Source organism: Lynx rufus, unplaced genomic scaffold (genome assembly GCF_022079265.1).
Source record: "Lynx rufus isolate CCGP_SWC_20201006 ecotype Redwood Valley unplaced genomic scaffold, mLynRuf1.p SCAF_15, whole genome shotgun sequence".
Taxonomy (NCBI): domain Eukaryota; kingdom Metazoa; phylum Chordata; class Mammalia; order Carnivora; family Felidae; genus Lynx; species Lynx rufus.
Window position 1 is genome coordinate 26,430,331 of NW_025814829.1, and position 17,620 is coordinate 26,447,950.

The following is a 17,620-nucleotide window of genomic DNA, read 5'->3' on the forward strand; positions in this document are numbered from 1 at the left end:
ACCTATGTTTAAATCCCTATGTTAGAGATGAAGAAAGTGAGGCTCAGAGAGATGACCAAAGCCAAATAGGTCTAGGTGTAGGAGAAAATAGAAAATGCCCAGCTTGTCTGATGACAAAACCATGCTCTTTCCATGATATCCTATTAGAAATGCTTAACCAAGGATAAAAACGATAGCATCCATGTATCACTAACACTTTGAGAATATTGGTAACCATTTGAATCAACTGCTTATTTTTTTCAGATTAGTTCTAGTTCTATAGTAACCCCTAACTATAAAAGTTTTACTCAGACTTTCCCATTGTCTTATTTATAAAACCCAAAGCATTTTGATAGCACCTTCAGCAGAGAATGATCATTAAAGAATGTACGTAAATTATTTTAAAGACATAATAGATCTCCAAGGACATCCTCATAGATTAAGTGTCAGAGATGAAATATTACATTTCAACTTCATAGGCCTTTTAGAGTAGATATGAAGACAATAATTGAGAGTCCTGTAATGTGAAATTTATGATACTGCAATTCTAGAAGCCAGTCATTTTTTGTAACAATTTAACAAAATATGTGATCTGACCTCTTAGAGTAGACTCTGTTTCAGACCCTGTCTCCCGATATCCCAAGCAATCAGATTCCATTTGTGAATTTAAGGGATTTATATCAATGAGCCTCATCACCGCAAAATCCTCCATGCTTTAGAAAACTGTATCATCTCTAGTGGAGTATTTGGCAAACCACTTGATCTCATTTCAAAACGAAAGTACTCTGGAGACACTGTTGCTAAAAAATGTGGTTGTAATAAGGGGAGGTTGACTTTGGCTCGTGGGCCATTCTGCAGAATGCCAATCACCAGCATGGCACCTTAGATATAAATGGGTGATAGAATCAAAGAAGAAATAAGGTCCTTTCCAGCCTCCTACTCAGCAAGGCAAAAGATGAATGCCAGTCTGCTCCACTTCTCTGTATTCAGAAATACATACACAAAGCCCAGTAGTCTCTGGGCAGCAGGTGATCTGTAAATTCCCTCGTCTGTTTGGTTCTGCTCTAAGAGCAGCCTTATTGAGCTCTGTGATATTGCTGTTTCACAATTTCCTATACTGCTTCTTAGCTCTTCAAAGAATAAGGAAATCAATAAACTTTCTTCTGTTTGTTTATTGCAATTTGGTATACAGTCACTTCAAAACCTCCTTTCCATGCTGGCTCTAACAGCTGAGGGAGGGTACACGGGTAGAAAAGCATTTCTTTCTTCAGGAGCTTCGTTATTTCTTTCCCTATTCCCTGTGGCTGAGTACAGGATGATTTAGCAACATAGCACAGTGAGGGGGATGTCATGATGGGCTCTGACATTGCCTGCCTGGGATGAAGGCGAGGGCCAGAATCGCAGTGATCGCTGATCACACGGGAGAGAGGGTGTGCAAGCATCTCAACAACTTGTTTGCCAGCAAATCTCTGGCTCTCTTTTGGATTGGGGAAGATAGCATTTCTAGCAGTAGCTTCATTTTTATATGTTGGCAGGTTATTCAACCAAATAAACAATCATTTTTTATTGTTGCTGAGTACTCTACCAGCCTGTGGCTATCAGAAGCTTTAGAATAAAGGAAGCATCCAGAGCAAATGGCTACTGCTTATAAAACTCACTTTCCCCGCCCCCCCCACCGCCCCCATAGGGTTATGCTTTAAGTCTAAGTCCCACTTACCATTTTAATTTTAAAAATGTCAAATCTCATCCTCTGAAGAATGCTTTCGTTGGAAAGAAAGAAATATATTTGAGTTTAACCTAAAGTTAAGTTTTCATGAAAAATGGGGGCAGGAGGGAGAAACTAGGACTTTGCACCAGTAAATAAAAATGAAGACAGAGATGTTCTCCCAGAGAGAGACATGGCATTTCCTGCCCAAAATTTTGCTCCTATATTCAGGGTTGGCAGCCAGCAACATAAGGTTGTGTATAGTTGTGGGGACTGAGGCTGACTTATTATATACCTGTCTCTGGCTATAAAAGGAAGACAGAAAAGGTCTTCTCCCTTACCAGTATTTCACCTTCGTCATATATAATTCGTAATAATATAACCCATTACACTTAAAGCAGCACCCATTTTCCCGAACTTCATCTTAATTCCTTAGTTGAGATCTTCCAGTGTTTCACCTTCCATCTCTGTGATTGGCACTTCTCCTGAGCAGGGACCCTGGGCTTCTGCCTGATGAAAATAGTCAAGATTTTGGTCCTCCTGTCTCTGGACTTTTGTGTAGTTCAATTAAAATTAATGGGGTTTCTTCTACCCGAAATCATAGTCATTTCTCAAAATGCCCCATAACCCTTGAAGCTCAGTTCAGATGCTCTATTTCACGAAGCATTCCCTGACCTTCTTCACAAGTTTCAATGATTCTTTCCTCCTATGCTTCTAAAGCTTTCCATTTGACCCACTTTAATGGCACACATATCCTTCCTTTTAATGTATATTATCAATGTGTGATATCTCCTGTGGTTGAAAATAGATTCCTTGCCAACGATACCATGCCTTATCCATTTCTGAAATGTCTATAATGTCTAGAACTAACTTGTTCATAATGGGTCCTCAAAAATGTTGAATTTAGTTTTAGGAGAAACTTACCCAAGTATGTCATGGATTTATTATTATTATTATTAGGTTTATTTATTTTTGGGAGACAAAGAAAGAGGAGGAGGGGCACAGAGAGAATCCCAGGCAGGCTCTGTGCTGTTAGCACAGAGCCCTATGCGGGGCTCAACCTCATGAACTCAGAGATCATGATCGGAGTGGAAACTAAGAGTCGGACGCTTAACCAACTGAGTCACCCAGGTGCCCCAAAGTGGATTTAAAAAAATGTGTGGAAATACTGAGCAGTGGGAGGATCTCTTTTAAAATTTACATTTTACTATTATTCAGGCATCTGTTGAGGCCAACAGATCACGCGATGACTGCCATTGGAAAGATAGTTTGTTAATCAAATCCCAAGAGAAGGAGGCACTTCCATGCAGGCCATTCCCCAGGGGCCACACAGGGTAGCACTAGAGGAAGTGAGGACGGAATCCTGAGCAATAACCTTAATTGTGGCTTTTCAAGAAAGCTTGGAAGAGGCTGGGTAAACAGCTAAGCACATTTAAGATTGGTGAGTTTGAATAATTTCAATGGCGTCTGGGTTGTCCCTACTTGTCTGATACCCAACCATGAGTTGATGAGAGCAGGGAATGGTGACCCCAGAGTGTAAGAACCTGATAAAGATGTTTGGGGGCTTATGGGCTCTGCATTGGTTGGTTTGCATCTGAAAGTTATGCTAGCAGATGAGCCATTTGCTATCTCTAAAAATTGGCCATAAAAGGAGCAGTCTTACCAGGGTCAGCTTACCAGGTGTCAAAGTGTTAGAAATACTGGAAAACTTAAAATGTACAACTAATTCAGGATATTCTTGCCCACTGGAAGCTACTTCTTTCTCACACGGATTACCTATCTCTGTACCTCTCCATATTCCCACCCCATCCATCCGTTTGTGAATAAATACAGTTCAATTGTGCATAAGAAAAAGATGTGTCTTTCCATAAAATTCACACATAATTTACACTTAGCCTTTTAGGTACCATGATATTCATCTTTTTCAAAAACTGAAGCATACTGTAGACCCATAAGTACACTCATCTTACATGAGACAGCTCTATGAATTACCACAAAACAATGACATTGCTTTTTATTCTAACCATTTCATGAGACTCTTTTTTTTTTTTTTTTAGCATTTATTCATTTTTGAAAGGCAGAGAGAGACAGAGCATGAATGGAGGGGGGGCAGAGAGAGAGGGAGACACAGAATCTGAGCTGTCAGCACAGAGCCCGACGCGGGGCTCCAACTCACAGACCGTGAGATCATGACCTGAGCCGAAGTCGGCCGCCCAACCGACTGAGCCACCCAGGCACCCCAATGAGACTCTTTCTGAAATACATTACACATTTTCTTATACTGTTGCATGGTGCTTAGGGGTATATACTCTAGTCCTAGAATGTCTGGGTTCAAAATGTCTAGTCTTAGAATGCTCCGCCACATCTTATCTGTTACCATTAGGCATGGCACTTAACCCTTCTGTTAACCTTTATCGATTGCCTCATGTGTCTAATGGGATAATAACATCAACTGCCTTGTGGGATTGTTGTGAAGAATAAATGTGCTTAGAACAGTCCCTGGCATATAGTCTATGCTCAGTAATATTTGCTTTCGTTTTTACTAAGAAATAGTACATAGAATAATGATCAAACTTTTCTTCATGACAATGCACAATGATAAAAGAGACTCAAAAGATGTCTCCAGCTGTAATCTACTGTCCTTGTCTGATAGGTATGCTCTTAGATTCTACTTTCTGCTTTCTGTAGACTTTATGCCTTTTTAATAAATCAGGCTATTTGTCAAAACATATTTTTGTTTCTCCTTATGTTTATATGCCCTTAGTACCAAGAACAGAGCTTAGAGCTTAATATCTACCCAACAAATATTTTCAAAACTAAACTGTAATTCCTAGTTTTTGCCATTACACCTGTGTCTAGTACCAAACAATAAAATGTTTTGCTTGTAATCTGCTAAAGGCAGGAAAACCAAATGTTCCAAAGTGGGGAGGTCTACACGTGAGCCTAAGCTTGTATACAGACATGTCCAAATACAACCAAAAATCTATTTTCCCAGTAAAAGGAAGAAAGCAAATCTCACTGTCAGAAAAGGATGAATCAAACACAACAAACTGATCTATTTATCAAGCTTGACTGCACTTTTTTGTGTTTGCTACTTGATTCTGACCATAATCCAGTCTCATAGACCCATGTCAGGGTTCCAGACTCATAAATAAGTACCAATAATACTATTTACTAGAAACCTTGTACAACGGATGCCAGCAGCACAGCTCTGTTATGCCTTTCACCATGGATATAGCTCAAAATGGGAAAAGAGGGCATTCTCTCCTTCCTCTACTTCTCTCCCATTTTGTGACACATCCCCTTGAAATTCTTGCACATGTAAGATTCTCCTCCACAGTGACAGTGACAGTGACGCTTAATGGTAGACCAGTGACCTGGTGGAGTGATGATGAACAGAGGCAGAGGCACACAGACAAAGACGGAGCTAGACTCATCAAACCAAGGGATTCTTAGGAAGATTGGCAGAAGTGCCCATTGGAAGTGGTGATGTTCAGCTGAAGTGTTAAGTGGTGCTTAATAGATGGTTAGAAGTAGCTGACTGGCTTTGGAGATGAAAGCTAATTAAGTAGTCGCAAGAATGTTTTTCATTTGATAAATATTGTGGTAGGTTCCCAAGGATGTCCATGCTCTAATCCTTGGAACTTGTGAACATGTTATGTTTACACGATAAAAGAAGACTGCAGATGTGATTAAGATTAAAGAGCTTGAAACGGGAGATTTTCTTGGATTATCCAGGTGGGCCCAATCTAATCACATGAGTCCTTAACAGCAGAGAGACTTTCCCAGCTGCAGGGGGATGACAGCATGAAAAGGAGTCTATGCACCATGTCAGGCTTTAAAGATGGAGGAAGGGGCCAATGACCGAGAAAGGTAGGCAGCCACTAAAGATGAAAACCAGGGATCAGATTCTCCCCTAGAGCCTCCAGAGCAGCCCAGGCCCCTGAGACCTTGATTTGAGACCCATAAGATTCAAGTGAGACTTCTGACCTACAGGACTGTAAGATAATACATTTGTATTATTAAGCCACTAAGTTGGAAGCTTAACAATGAATGAATACAAATATGTATGGAGTTCCATCTTGGACCAGCACCAAAGTACCACAGCAACAGCGGTGTACAAAGCATACTCATTTCCTGCCCGACTGAGGCTTTCAGTCCTGTGTTTGTGGAGTTCTAAACCCACTGATAAGTGCAAATAAGTATGAGGCAGAGAGGGAGCATCTTGTTAAGGCACTTCTACTGTATTACCATCTATGTTAAGTGTGTAAACCATATTCTGAATCGTCAAAACAGACAACTTCTGAATCAGCCTTTCCTACCTACAAAATGTGCTCTTGACAAAAAATATAAGGTATTTGCGTAAGTAACTTCAGAGTGTTTTACTGAGACAAAGAAGAAATCAAAAACTAATTTAAAAAATGATAAACAATTCTGTAGTATTGTTTAGTAAAAACTGCCAGAGGTGATGAGTGGAATGAATAGCCAACAATTAACTTGGCAGAAGTAGTAAAAACAAGTGACATGTGGAATTAAATACAGATGACCGCCAGTATTTCCCTGGTTTAGTAAATTGGTTATTTACGAACTACCACACAGAAATATAACTGCATATATACCTATCATACGTTGACTAATTAATTTTAGGTCATAAACAACTTAAGAAATGAAGCAAGTTTTCTCATTATTTGACCTCAAATTTGTATATTCCATTGGATTTGATGCAAAATATTAAAATGGATGCCATTTCTTGAGAAATAAAATACCTTCTTTTTTGGTTGTCACCAATAACTGACAGGAATGAAAGGTAAGTTATAAATGGACAAAGAGGCTACTGCTTCGTTGTCTGTTAGCTGGGAAGACAAAGTGAGATATCTGGTTATTTTTCATTTAACTTTTTGCCAAAGATTAGCTTTCTCAACCATACCATGTCTCCTTGTAGAAATGCATACTAATTTAAATCAGAAAGGAGACAAATTTCCTTACAGATGGTAAACTTAGAGAATGAGCCTTCTATCTGACTTTAGTAAAAGGAAGGATAATTTTGTTTCAAGGGCAAGTACAGTAAGCATTCTATATCATGTAATTAATAGCTCTCACTTTGATAATTTCTAAAGACATTGTCTTCATGTAGGAAGACAACTTAGTTTCCAATTTCCACCACTCCAGATGCCTCTCTTGTGTCCACGAGGACATCTTAACCTCAACATTATTGACATTTGGGGTAGAACAATTCTTTATTGTTAAGGGCCATCCTGTTCATTGCAATATTTAGCCGCATCTCTGGCATTTACCCACTGGATGCCAATAGTATCTTCTCCCCGCTTCCACCACCCCCCCCCACACTCCTAGTTTTGACAATCACAAATGTCTTTTGACATTTCCAGTGCCCTATTGGGGACAAAATCTTTGCAGTTGAGAATCATCAGCCTGTGTGATGACTAGTGATGAAAGTAAACTAAAATAACAGAAAAATATCTTTGAAGGTATGAAGTCACTTTGTAATTCATGGTTGTACTTCCTTATTGACTTAGTGACGAAAATAGCTTCCGTTAGCAGAGCATGGGACAATTTTCTCAGGGTTAACTTTGTAACGTATTGACCATTAATGTAGCACGGACTGATCTTCCATTGCAGTGATCAAGGTCTTTCATATTCATAGCCAGAATTGAAATAAAACTTTAAATCCTAGTGATTTCTAGGGGGAAAAAAACACCACAATATTCTGTTAGCCATTCTCCCAAATCATTTTGTAAATTCCTTTTTAGTTAAATCAAAGGATAGCTATATATGACTTAAAAAGATAAAAACTTTAATAGAAGCCCAAGAAATATGAATATTATATATATATATCACCAAGAGTGAGGATTAAAAACATCACCAAACAGTAGGTACAGAGGGACTTAGAAAGAATGACCAAATTTAAGCCCTTGTCATGAAATAGGGGATGATTAAATTATGTGGGATGCAGGATGTGTGATACATAAAATGTGAAAGATACAAGAAATTCAGTGTTTATTTTTACAAGTTTACTTACAAAATGCTTAGTGTCCACAGAAGGAACGGTATGAGGTGGTTGGGGAGAGGAAAACGGATTTCTAAAGGAACAGCTGAATTATATATCATTTCTATTCTTTCTATAACCAGAGCAACTTTGGGGTTTATTTACAACACATAAAGACAAGAGTTTTGAATGGTGGCTTGTGCTTGGTGCTTTAAAAGAAATATTATTAAAGAATCTCTAGTTGCTTTAAAAGTAGAAAACCATATCCTGAAAAGTATCATCATATAAAATTTGGAACTAGTTTGAGTCTCTAAAGATACATACCAGTCAATCAACCTGCACAAAAATGCAAGCACAGACCGATTTGTGTAGTTCAATAGGGTATGCTTATGAAACACCAGGGAGAAAGCATGGCTAATGCTAAAGCATTGGCTACTTGGAGCAGATGTTATATTTAAGAGAAAGGATAAAGTGGGTAAAGTTCAAGGTAAGCTGGAATAGTACTACCATTTTCATATCTAGCTGTCCTGTATGTATTGCAATAAGATCTGTTATTGTTACTGGAGTCTCACAGAATAAATTTGGGGAGGGGCACCTGGCTGGCTCAGCTGGTTAAGCGTCTGACTCTCGATTTTGGCTCAAGTCATGATCTCACAGTTCCTGGGATTGAGCCCCACATCGGGTTCTGTGCTGACAGAACCGAGAGCCTGCTTGGGATTGTCTCCCGCTCCCTCTCTGCCCCTCCCCCACTCGTTCTCTCTCTCTCTCTCTCTCTCTCTCTCTCTCTCAATAAATAAACATTAAAAAACACTTTAAAAAGAATAAATTGAGGGAAAATGGCTTTTATTTGAAATTTTATGGAAATAAATTAGATACCTAGATTGATGACTTAGAGACAGGAAAAAAAAATTATCCTTCTTCACACTGCCACCAAGTACACAAAAAGGAGAATATGGTTTCTGTAATAATGTAGATCAAATTGATGTTTGCTCATTTTACACAGCCAGCATGAGATGTGTAATCCCAGGTTTCAAGGAATAGCGGCATGTTTCAAGAACACTAACCTCACTTCTAAAGAGCAAATATTTTTGAATTCCTCATTTTTCAGTTACCAGGTGAATTCCCGTGGTTTAACCTATGGAAAGACCAGATCTTAGAGTACAATGCATGCGTGCCTGCACACACACACACACACGCACGCACGCACACACACACAAGCAAGCTACATGTTCTTTTTTGCCCTTAGGAGATTGAAATTTGATTTACCAAGCTAGTGGACAGGTTGGCAATTGAAATCAAACTGCTCTCTGCTTCTCAAAACACTAGGCATGAGGGTCGTTTCTTCTGATTGGTTATCCCTGGAGAGAAGTAAAGAGCAGAGGGAGAAAATATTGTGGCCAAATGCACCTGAGCTAGCTGCTGGATCAATGGTCAGTATCAGCAGGGCTCTATTTAATGAAGCCTACACCAGTGTCACCGCCTTGCCGACAACAGTGGGTAGCTCTGGAGCCAATGCAGAGGAAGCAGAATCCATTGGAAGACAGAACAATTGCTTCATTTTGTGGTACAAAGATAGAAATCTGATTTTTGTGTACATAAGAGCTAGCTTTAAATCCTTAACTGGAAGAGAGCCTTGCACAGAACACAGGGGAAGACATGATAGAAAGGGACTGTGCAAGGCTGTCTAGTTCACAGAACTCCAGGAGAATTGCTGAGAGAGCTTTATAGTCAAGGAGCTCCCAGGCTCTGTAGACAAACACCCACCCAAAAGCATGCTGTCTCAGTTACCGAGAGAAAACCGTTGTTTTCGTTTGTGCTTTTCCACGATAAAGTGTTTTGACAAATCAATAGAAGCAGGTAAAAACTCTGCTGATGTGATTTACACCTAATTTATCTCATTATTGCCTCATTATTATGGGGGAGCCTCAGCAGGGCACCTCTCCCAAATGCTGCATCAGGCACACACTTGAGAGTTAAAAGGAAAATAGAACTGACAGTCCTAACTCAGAATATCCGTGTTGCTTAAATGTTCTTGGATTTCCTTGAACTGCCTTTGTGCTTGCAAGTAAAATTATGAGGCAGTTATGTCCTTTTAAAGACTTGTTTCTAGGTGTTAGTAAGATTAAAATTAAGGCATGATTTCTCTGAAACGTTAACACAATGCAGCCTAAAATTAAGGAACTCAGATGATATCTATGGTCTTCATGCATATTTTAGATTTCCACATCATAATCCACCTTATCTCTTATAAAAAATGCATTATGCTTGTTTTTAAGCATTAGGATAAATCCATCCTTCACTAGATAACGGGCAAATTACTAAAACAGACCTGTCATCAAAGGAACCTGGTTGTAATAGGTAAAATAGGAGAGAATCGTACCTGTTTTTACAATCTTAGTGGAATAGAATGTGAACTCCCGAAGTACCATCGCGTCGACATATTAGAGCCATTGCCCTTTTATTTTTTTAATTAAAAAAATTTTTTTAAGTTTACTTATTTATTTTGAGAGAAGCAAAGACAGCGGGAGTGGGGCAGGGGCGGAGAGAGAGGGAGACAAAGAATCCCAAGCAGGCTCCATGCTGCCAGTGCAGAGTGGGATGTGGGGTTTGACCTCACGAAACCCCGAGATCTGATCTGAACCAAAACCAAGAGTTAGTTGCTTAACCGACTGAGCCACTCAGGCACCCCAGAGCCATTGTCCTTTGAAACGAACCAATTCCCCGGAACTTTAATCAACATCCTCATATTCTTTCCCAAATCCCCCATTTTCTGGTCTTCCTAACATTTTTCATGCGTTGATTTTCCCCACAAATATTTGCTTTGAGTACATCGTGGGCAGGAGATCACTTTCTCTCACCACTATCCAGGCTGTGTGACCTTGGACAGCTCAACATTTTGAGCTTTATTTGGTAAGGTGCTAAAATCAAAGATAATATTTACAACTACTTAAGTAATTAAGACAATTCAAACAAATAATATAGGGAGGGCATATGTCTAAGTGTTACACCTAGCTCTTGGAACGTCTCTAGGGAATACACATTAAATGTAAATACACTCCATTTTTCCATGTCTGTGATTGCCATTAACAGATCTTCGTGGGGTGATAAAGAAGTCCCTTACTGAGCTTCCTTCTCAATCCCCTGTTCTACTGGCTTAACGTTAAAGCCACCACTTCTCCACCCCCAGGCCATTCATTGATCAAGTGCTACACCCAACATACCAGCTGAGCAGGCTTTCTTCCCATTTGTGTTTGCTGACTGTCCCTGTGAGCAATCCACTAATAAGAGAGGGACAATAGAGAGTAAAAGGAACTTCTTAACTCATCTGTATTTTAGCTCTTGCAGTTCTGGATTTTTCTCAGAAGATTCTTCTGTAGTCAACTTGACAGCATGAGGCTGAGCAGAAGAACTAAAATAAAATCTGACTCTTTCGGTGACCTTGGGAAAACACTTTATCTTATTTGGGCCTCAGTTTTCTCAACGGCTACAAGGGGGCAATGGCATCAATTTCACAGGAATATTGAGAAACTACATACAAATGAGTCCATGAATGTAAATATTCATTTAACAAGATTTATTGGATGCTTACTATGTTCCAGGTGCTTTGCTAAGCACTGAGGATGTAGCAATAATCATGGCAGACGTTGCCTCAGCCATTAGGGACCTTAGAACCTTGCGTGGAAAGCAGACACAAACTAATGACAGAATATTTCGTTACAAGAGTGGTGCATGCCATAAAGGAGAAGTACGGTGACTTAAGTGAAGGTATTTCACTGATCAGGAATGTCAGGAAAGGCTGGGGCAAAGAAGGAGCATCATGCCAGCTTCATTTTAAATACTTGATAAATGCAAGGCACACAGAAATGAATTGTGTTTATCTGGATCTAGGACTCCTACAGCTATTAGAGTGGACAAATGTCTCCTGATTATTCAAGTTCCTCCATTTTCATTAAAAAGTGCATTGTTTAAATAGCCCACAGCATCAAACACATACGCCGATCTCGGAGATGATGCAAAGATTGTATTTCAATGATTGAGGTATTCGAACACACATTTCAGGCTGTTGAGGATATATAAGTAAATGATAAAAATATAAATGTTAGCCAATAATATATATTCCTTATGCATTGGTAATCAGGCAAATTTGATCGGCAGAAGCTTGCAACACGTCATTGATTCATCCATGTATTTACTGAAAAATATTAAGTGCCTCCATGTCAGGTACTTGGGTTATCCTCATCACAGCTTTAGGCAAAACTGCAGAGACATTTATTTCTTGTACTTCCCAGACCCCGCCCTATCCTGTTCCCTCATGTTGCCTGTGGACAGGTCACAGTCCTTCCTGAGCCCTCACACCACAGTCTTTCAGTGAAGGATGCCATTCAGCCGAATCCCTTGCCAATCGAAATGACCTACCCCATCGTGCAGCGGACTCTGGATTCTCACCGAATAGCGGACTGTCGCAAGGAGGAAAGTACTCCGATTAGCCTTCTGTGTTGGACACTTTTATTTCCATCCTCACAAGCTCTCAGCCTGTCTTCTTCTCCAGCCATTACTGAGATAATAGTGTCACGCAGGTGACGTTGGCGACACACGCCCTCAGCGGCTGCATTTGATTCTCAGTGTCTTCCTTGGAGACAGATGAGGCAGGAGCAATCTGCAAGACCAGAGCTCCAGAGGAGGTGGTGGAAAGCCAAGGAGCCCGGTACAAGGGGACGATCAGAGCCAAGGAGGTGGTTGGTGGGATCAGCACACTGGTCTCAAAGAGTGGAAGTGAGTAAATATTGCTAGTATGAGCCAGGTTTCCCACTGTCAGATAAGAGTTAAAATTTGATGAAGGAATCAAAAAATAATTTGGAGGAAAACTTACTCCTTGTAGTAGCATGCCAGCTAATAAATGTAGAAGGAATGACAGAATTGGAAAGTCATCATCTGGCAACCATCAAAGTAATAAAACAGGTAAGAATACTCAGTGGATGCTAAAACTAGTGGGCAACACGGTATTTACATAGTCTCCAAATATCTACCTAGTACCTACTATTAATTACAAAGTAAAACACAATAACTTTATAGTTTAGGGCAGCAATTTAAGTGATCAAAATTTGCACCAACAGTAATGGACAAATTGACATTCTTGCTTCATAAACTTGGCATTGCTTCCGTAATATTCCATTTCGTGAGGAAACATCAGAAAAACCTGAATTAAAGGTCATTATACAAAATAACTGGTTTGTACTTTTCAAAAATGTCAAGGTCATGAAAAATAAAGAATAGACCGAGGAACTGTTTTCACGTGAAGGTGACAAGAAAGGCGTGACAACTAAATTGCTTAGATCCTGGGTGAAAACTAAGAAAATAATTTTTGCTGTAAAAAGCAATTGCTGAAATTTTGTGATTTGTAGGTTAGATAATAGTAACGAATTAATATTTCTTTCCTGATTATTATGGTTGCACTGTGGTTATGTAGGAGAGATCTTTGTCTCTTAGGAAAGCAACACTCAAATATTTGGGGGTAATAGGCATCATGTTTGCAACTTTCTGGCTGGCTCAGAAAAAGTCTATTTATAGAGATTTGAAAAGAAATAATAATAGGGGCATCTGGGTGGCTCAGTTGGTTGAGCATCCAATTCCTGATTTCAGTTCAGGTCATGATCCCGAGGCATGGAATCGAGTCCTGTGTCAGGCTCTGTGCTGAGCATGGAGTTTTCTTAAGATTCTCTCTCACTCTCTCTCTCTCCTTCTCTCTCTCTGTGTGTCTCTCTCTCTCTCTCTTTCCTCCCATCTGTCCCTCTCCCTGGCTCATGCTCTCTCTCTCTCTAAAAAACAAAACAAACGACAATAACAAAACACAATAAAAAACAATAAAAAATAATAAAAACAATAATAAAGCAAATGAGGCAAAATATTAACATCTGAGAAACAGAGGGGAAGAATTCTTAAGTTCTTTGTACTAAACTTGCAATTTTTCTGTAAGTTTGAAATTATTTGCAAATTACAAGTTTAAAAAATATGTGCAGACTCAACATAAAGTTAAAGTTATTTTGAGTAGAAAAAAATGTCCATGCTTTTGTACTGAACAACAGAAAAATATAAAGAGGTATAAGGAAGAACTTATATTGGTTTAAATATCTTTGTCGTCTACAGTCATAATCTGAAGTTAGCAGCTTAGTTTGTGCCCTTCCTTAGCTTCTCCATGTTCAGATGAACATATACAAACATATGCCCATAAATGCATATTTGCATATAAAACAAAATTATAGTTTGTTTTTTAAAAATTGAATCACCATGCCTTTGGCTCGGACCTCCCATTATCAAGGGACAGAAGCATTATGGGCTTATGGAAAAAAACCCAAACCCATCTTATTATTAATAGGAGTATGAGTGTAATGTAATTTATGCCCTATTCAAAGACATTCAGATTTCCTCCTCTCTTCATTCTTTTTCCAGGATACACTGTGCTGCAATAAACATCTTTGTGTAAAGAAGATGATAGATAAAATAGATGATAGAAATAATCTTTATAAATGGCTTTTGTTTCTGTAGAAGATTCTTCAAATTGAAATTGTGTGTCAAAGTGAATATATGTATTTATTTAACAGATCACACTAGATTACTTTTTAAGAATAATGATAATTCACCCTGCCAATAACAATTAGAAGAGTGCATTTTCTGCCTCTTCTCCAGCACTGGATACCTGCTTTTCATGTTTAAATTGATTTATTCTGCTATTGACTGTGTTTAAAATTTCTTTGTTTCAATGTTTATTTTTGAGAGACAGAGCACGAGTGGGGGAGGGGCAGGGAGCGAGGGAGACACAGAATCCGAAGCAGGCTCCAGGCTCTGAGCTGTCAGCACAGAGCCTGACACGGGGCTCGAACTCGTGGACTGTGAGATGACCTGAGCCGAAGTCAGATGCCTAGCCAACTGAGCTACCCAGGTGCTCCTGCTACTATCGATTGACTTTCTTCTGCTGTGAATTGCCTTATATCTTGTTCGTTTTTCCTCCTCTTTTTTCTATTTGCTTGCATTTTTACTTACCAATTTTGCTTATGAGGTTGAGGGTATTTACCTGTATACGATTCCCAGGTTTTCATTTGTATTTGGTTTATGGTGTATGTTAACATATGGTATCCATTGCCAATTATTTAAGTGGTCCAATATGCCTATTTTTTCCTTTATTTTTAGTTTCTTGTCTAGATTATATGGGTCACCCCAAGGTTATGCATTCTCCTAAATTTCTCCTTTTCTTTCCTTCCTTCCTCCCTCCTTCTCTTTCCTTCTTTATTCAGATCATCAATTCTTTTGGTGTTTACCCTTCTCTATAGTGTGAATTAGAATCTTTGTTTTCATCCAGTGGATAGTTGTAGTAACTTTCATTTAATAAAACATACTTTCCTGCAGATAGAAGTCATCCTCTTTCACATATTAAGTTTCCATAATACTTCTTTGTGTATTTGACCTTCTTATTTTGTCCCACCATTCGATTCCCTTGATCCTCTGCCAATATCACACTGTTTAATTGAAGTACATTTATGGTAAGTTTTACTACTTGGTAAGACAAGACACTCTATTTTTTAAAATGTTCTCAGCTATTTTTATATATTCATTTTTCCATGTGAACTTTGACATCATTTTATCTGGTTCTAAAAAAAAAAAGTGAGATTCAGATCAACACTATATAATTAATATTACATGGGTCTTCCCATCGGGAACACAGCCTCTTTTTCTATCCGTTCAGATTTTGCTTTGTGTTCTTCCAGATTTTGCTTTTGCAAACAGATTTTGTAATTTCCTTCACATAGGCTCTACATTTCTTGCACAACTATCTTGAGGTATTTTGTAATTCTTGACTATCATGATTTTTTTATATTACTGATTATGCTACTATTGCATTATCTTTATATCACTGATGATCACAAATATAGAGAAAATATACATTTCTAAATCCACCTTGCTGCATTACTCCATCCCAACCCCCTCCCTCCCCCAGGCAGGTTCTCAGATAGCCTGGCTATCTGCCACAGCATTCCTCCTCCGCCAGCAGGACCCTCCCCTTGTCTGTTCTTTGGCTGGCTCCTTTTCATCATTTATGTCATTTTACGTCAATGTCACGTCCTCAGTGTCTCTTTTCCTCCATAGGACTCATAACAATTTGCATTTATATATTTCTATTTCTGTAGATGCCTTTCTTTCTGACTAGGTTTTAAATCTAGGAACACAAGAGACCTTTTGCTCCAGACTCTATATAGGGCCTCATATAGGAGGACACACGATAAACATTTGTGTACTTTTAGTGAATAAATCCTTTCCGGGGACCTCCTCCTTCTCTCTTACCACCTTCTGTACCTCCCTCCAATATCTTGTTTCTTCTCCACATGCTACTTCTCTTAACCTTCAAACCATTTTAAGTTCACTTTATCTTAAAAATTATGCTAGGACTACTTCTGGCTACCATCTAGTTTTCCTTCATGTATCATCATCATTTTTATTTTTACCCGAATTTGTTTTGCACTCCAGTCTCCTACTGAACATGGGATATTACCATGACTTCCTCATTAAGTCCAAGAGCCTCATCTCAGTCCTTATTATCTTCAACTTCTTGGTAATTTATGGCAACTTAGAACTTAAAATTTTTCTTCTAGAGTTGCTTGTTTTTGCTTTTCTTACCCCCTTACTTGCCTGTGCCTCTCCTGATTTTTGTTGTTTTTGCATCTATGCACAGTCCCCTGAAGTGCTCAGCTCCACTTACAACGTGACAATCTTCATTTATTAATTCAACAAAAATAAGTTGAGTGACTACCAACAGGGCATTGTGTTAAGTGTTACACATCACACTGAATAACACAGGAACTACTTGTCCATCTAGTGTTTATGGTCTAGCAGGGAGACTGAAAGTAAACAAAGAATCACATAAGTAATCATTTGGCTACAGTTGAGGTAGGCACCAGAAGGAAAAGTACAGGATGCAGTCTGGGTGGCTCTTGAAAAAGTGTATTTAATGTCAGCCATGAAAGATTGGTAGGATTTTTTTTTTTTTTTAATATATACATAACCAAAAGGGAAGAGCTATTTGAGTTGTACTGGTCCAAAGGTGAGAAAGAGCTTGGGACCTTTAAGAAACCAGTGCAGTGGGACTAGAACGGATAGAACAAAGCAAAAATAGATGAAGCTATAGCCAAAGAAGTACGTGTATTCTATTCTACACTGACTGCAACACTACGCTATAATAGCTATGTTGAGCAAGCACCTGCTTGGTACCAGGCATCACATTTGGTCCTTTATAAAGGTATTCTAATTTAATTCTCTTGTAGAGTTAGGAATTTATACTCCTACCTTACACTTGAAAAAGTAAGGACTGGAGAAATTAAATAATTTATTTATAGGATTACGTTTCTAGAAAGGAGTGGAAAAGATGATCGTTCTGCATTCTACCACTCACGGTGAAAATAATTTACTTAAAAACCCCTGGTCACAAAGCCTACTTTTAAAATTTCCTTTTACTTTATTTTAAAAATTAGATTTAGAGACCCAAGTGCACAAGCAAGAAGACCAGAAACTCCTTCAAATAAACCTCTCTCAGTCAAAAGATAAAACACACATCACCAACTTTCGCGTCTTTCTCGGATAATTAATCTGACGAGTCTGTTTTAGTTCATCATTAATTGTACTAGAGACTCACGTGTAAGTAAAAATAGATAATGGAACAACTCCGTGGAAGTTTTTTGATAAGGGTTTCATTGCAGATGTCATCCTTTTGCACCAATTTGGTGGTAAATATAGCTGCACCAATTAATAACACATTAAACATATATGCCCAGTACTGACTTTTCTAATTAACAAACACCCTTTTGAAATAAAATTTGTAACTAGTCAAACACTTTCTTGTGGCTAAAATCTATTACTATACAATTACGTGTGTGTGCGCATGCACA